This window comes from Egretta garzetta, unplaced genomic scaffold (assembly GCF_000687185.1).
Source record: "Egretta garzetta isolate BGI_Z169 unplaced genomic scaffold, ASM68718v1 scaffold71, whole genome shotgun sequence".
Lineage (NCBI taxonomy): Eukaryota > Metazoa > Chordata > Aves > Pelecaniformes > Ardeidae > Egretta > Egretta garzetta.
The window spans coordinates 989547-994186 of record NW_009258618.1 but is presented as its reverse complement, the minus strand read 5'-3'; positions in this window follow the sequence as shown (position 1 = coordinate 994186).

Sequence of the window (4640 nt, the reverse complement as noted above, 5' to 3'; positions counted from 1 at the left end):
AGGGACACAGTGCTGGCTCCCAGCTCTGCTGGGGCCCTGGTTTGTCTCCTGGCTGGGCAGGCATGAGTTGTGCCTGTGGTGTGAGGATGACAGTTTCTGACCGCGAGCGGGTCAGAGCCGCTCTGAGCAGCAGCTGCCTGCTGGGCACGGGGCTGCTGCGCCGGCCCTTGTAGCTGGGGTTGGTGCCCGGGGAGGGAGCTCGGGCGCTGCACAGGGAGGGCTGTCTGCAGATGCAGGCAGGTCTGCTGCCCTGTGTTGTACTTGGGTCACAGCAGACCCCGAATGTCCAGCTCCTTTTGCAGCAGTACCAGTGGTGGGTGGTGGGAGAGCCAGGACAGGCACAGGTGGAGCTCGCTGAAGGTGTTTCCCTCTCCTAAGGCTGTCTTCAGCACGCCCAGTTCCTCCTGCCCTTCGGAGAGTAACCGCAAGAGCGTCCTTCGGCTGCTCTCGCCCCTGGGCAGGTCTCTGTCATCCCCCCACCCTCCTCCCCAAACACCAGACACTATCACCCATCCTGCATCGCCTAAAAGCAAACGGCTGGGAGCAGCCCTGCAACACGGGCGCGTAAGGACAGGAGCAGCAGTGGTTTGTCTAAAGGGCATCCAGAGTAGCAGGACGGGCGATGTGCAGCAGGACGTGGGTCCTGGCCGAGCCCCTCACTCAGAGGGGAGCTACGTGTGCTCAGTGCCTGGCTGGGAAGCAGCCCCCCCCAGTCCTGAGCTGGGGTCCTCCCACGCAGTCCTTGGCCCTGGGAGCTCTCTGGGCTCTTGTGCTTCCCATACACATGGTCGGTGTGGGGAGGCTGGGAGCCTCGCAGGCAGTGCAGAGCTGTAGCGCTGCTCCTGCAGAAATGCTCATGGTTCCTTGCAGTGGGGCTGGGGCCACAGAGCCTGGCCAGGGCAGTGCTTGCCAGCACCCATCTGAATGAAGGGAAGGGGCTGTGCCCCGGGACAGACCCCGCCTGGGGCGCGTAAGGGCACCCGTGGGCACCCAGCGTGGTGCTGGTCCAGGAGGCGGGAGCCGCGTCCCCCTCCCGCACACACGTTGACACCAAGGGGCTGCGGCAGCGAGCGCTGAGCAGCCAGCCTCCTGCCCCGAGCCGTGGTTCAGCCTGGGATCCTCCATGCAAAGGGACTCGTCTGTGACCAGGAGGGACACAGCCTGTGACAGTGAGTGGCAGTGGCAACGGGCAGCTGCCGAGCGAGGCGGGGGCAGTGATGGGAGCGTGGCCGGGTGAGCAGTGTGCTGCCCGGGGCCTGGCTTTGCGTCTGGATCGATGGAGAGATCACGCCAGAGCAGTGGGGCCTCCAAATTAGTTCAGCTAAAACAATTAAATGACACTTCCCTGGTTTTATTACTTTTTTTTTTAAAACCTCACAAATGTGCCAAAATTTAAGCACAGAGGCTACTAATGTATAAAATGTGGAATTGATTTTCCTCCTTGCAAGTGGAGCAATTAAATGTGGAGCAGGTCTACCCTGCACCATGATGAGCTCCTGTCACTCTGCCAAGAGGCCAGGGAGCAGGAGAGCAGGGTCCTGCCGACAGCCGTGCCCCGGGGAAGGGCAGAGCTGATGCCACGAACTCCTGGCTGTGAAGGGCTGCCCCACCTGGACCCTAGGGCCGGAAGGCTGCTTCTGGCCGGAGCCAGAGGCCGTCCCCAGCTGCCAGCCAGGGACAAGTGATGCTCCCATATTTGGGGGACAGCCTGGTGCCGTGGGGTCTCTGCAGGTAGCCCCAGAGCACAGACCCCTTGGACAGGCAAAGGCAAAGGCTTCCCCCGTCATGAGGAGAGACTTCACTTGCAGGAACCCCTGGCTGCTGCAACAGCTGAGTGCCCAGTCCAGCTCCATCCTCCCTATTTGGTGCCCCAGCGGGGAGCCGAGTGGAGGGACCAAGTAGGTCTTTGATGCGGTTGAGAGCAGCATAAGAGCTAAGCCACTCTGATGCTCCGAAAACATCAGTTCCTGTTTTTCCACATTTTCCACTGCCCTGGAGTCGGTCTGACATGGAGGTGGCAGAACCAGCGGGAGGGGACATCTCCTCCTGCTCCGCCTGTCCTTGCCAGCTCCAAATGTCGTGCTTGCTCACAGCTGCTGTTTTCATGGTGCCTCCTGTCTTAGCTCCTGCCATCGCCTCGGGCAGCCTCGGCTCCCTCGGCGTGGGGAGGTGGCTTGGGCAGAGCCAGACCCCCCTGCTCTCCCCCACCCCGGAGTTGCCTGCTCCCCTCCCCAGCTCCAGACCCCAAACACCCGTGCTGTTTCCAATTCCCATCAGCCTCTCTAATCCACCTCATTAGCTACAGATACACTACAGGAAAGGTATTTTTAGCACGATCTGTTTTAAGACAACTGAAACCAAACAGCCGGCTACTGGGGAATATCGATTCATTACCAATCCTGGACTAAATGTTCAATACAGAGCTTTTCCTGCTGCAGGTAGCGTGTGCCAATAACCTTCAATATTTTCCAGAACATGGGGAAGACAGCGCCGTTTAATTTGCAGTTAACTTTGAGTGGTGACGTTGTAATTACAGCGTCTCGGGGTGCACTTCTCCCCCTAGGGTTCCTCAGTAACCCTGTCAGATGCTCCAGCGCTGTTTTCACACAGAGGGGCTTTTCCTAGCAGGCCTGGCTGCAGTCTGAGCCTGGCTCCTGCCCGGCAGCTCTGCTGTGCCGCTGTCTGCTGGAGTCGAGCCGGGAGGCAGGCACTGGCATGGGGGAGAGCCCTGTCCAGCTCCCGCACGCATCACCTGCTGGAATCCTGTCCCAGGGATGGCACTTGGGCCAAGCCTGGGCTTCCCCATGTGCCGGTGCAACAGGTCCCTGGGGGCACCCGTCCTGTTGGAGCTCAGCCCCATGTCCCCTGCACTGTGTTCAGTTTCGGGGTGCTCCGGGGGCTGCAGCAGCACAAGGAGCACTGCCAGCCTGGGAGCGGTGGGCACTGTGGCTGTCCTGGGGCCGCAGACCCCCACCAGCCAGGGAGCGTCGCTGCGCCGTCCCCGCGCCCCTGTGCCCATGGGAGGGAGAGGAGGGAGTGGGCAAACCCAGCGCCTGCACTCCGCCTCGCTAATTGCTCTCTGCTAATGGCCAGGTTGGCTCACACACAAATGGGAGCCCATTAGGCTTTGCCCAACGCCGCGGACTGTTTTGTGGGCTTGACTGACAGTGCATTTTGCTAAAGTTAATTAGCACGAAGAGAGGAAGGCAGCAAGCTTCAAGGATGCTTTGAAATTTCCTTGACTTCAGAGGGTGCCCTGGCTCCGAGGAATGGGTGCGAAACCTCCAGCAGAGACTTTTGTCTGAGGCGCTGCCCCGCAGGCAGTGTGTTCCCTGGTCACTGCCTTGCCTCCGTCTGCCTGCAGGCAGCGGTCCTGCCCTGCTCTGCCCTGCCCTGCCCTGCCCTGGGCCCGGGGGCCATGGAGACCCTCACTCCAGCCCCGGGAGGGCTGCCCCTGCTGAGGCACCGGGAGAAACGCAGGGAGGTAAATGCACACAGGGTGCCAAGCCTTCAATATTAATAATGTGTGTTCCTGCTCTGTCTTCTGTGACCTTGTTTGTAAACGCTGCAATTTGTTCTCACCTTCACTTCGGTAGCACGGAATCCAGCTCGTAGCCTGGCATGACTGTGGGCATGGATGCTTCATGAAGCTGACAGGTGAAGGACACCAGTCCCTGGTGACCTTGGGTGTCCATCGCAGGGGCCGGGCGGTGTCTGCGGTATCTGCACATGCTGTGTGCTCTGGGGACGTGAGCGCTGCCTGCTGCCACCGGGCTGGGAGCAGGGACCAGAGCAGGCTCCTGGGGCAGGCAGTGCCCCAGCACTTTCGGATGTCTGCAGCCCCAGACGCTCCATGCGATGGCCGTGTCCCAGCTGTGTCCCCAGCAGCAGGCACATTAGACATGGCTGGAGCAGCTCAGTGCTGGCGTGGGACATGGGGTCTCCAGGACCCGCTGCTGGGTCGGTGTGGTTTGTTCTTGGTGCTGGCGCACTGTCCTGTCCATTTGCACGCTCCTGAGCACTGGAAGATCACCAAGTGGGCAACTATCTCTGACGCTTTGACTAGGGAATCACTGCAGCAGCTGGGGCGTATTCCACCTAATGGAAGGAGTTGCCTTGGAAATGGGAGATGGGGAGACCCAGCCTTTCTCCGTGAGCCGTGGGGCCTCACCCAGCAGCTGGGCTCACGCTGGGCTGGGGCACACACTCTCACTGGTGGGCTGTCTGCCCCGACCCAGCAGGAACGGCAGGACTGGGCAAGCTGGGCTCTGCGAGCACTGCACCAGAAAGCCCTCACCTCCTACCGCTTCCCAGCCACGCTCCCATCGGCACTGGCCTTGGGCTTTGTTGGACCCGCAGTTGGTGCTGGGGGTGATATAGGAAGATGGGAGTTGCACACCAGCTCGTGTGCATGAAGGGCGTCAGCAGCGTGCCCTTTGGAAAAGATTTTGTTGACTTAAAGGACACCTCAAATCTCTGGAGCATTTAAATGATTAAAAATGAATGAGCAACAAAGTTAATTACTGTGTTCACACTGCTTTTATGCATTGAAATGTCCCTCATTAGCTGTCTGTGAGCACTGGTATAAATTCTTTGAACATAAACATTTATTAAAGGCAGCCGATCCATCATTAAATCTG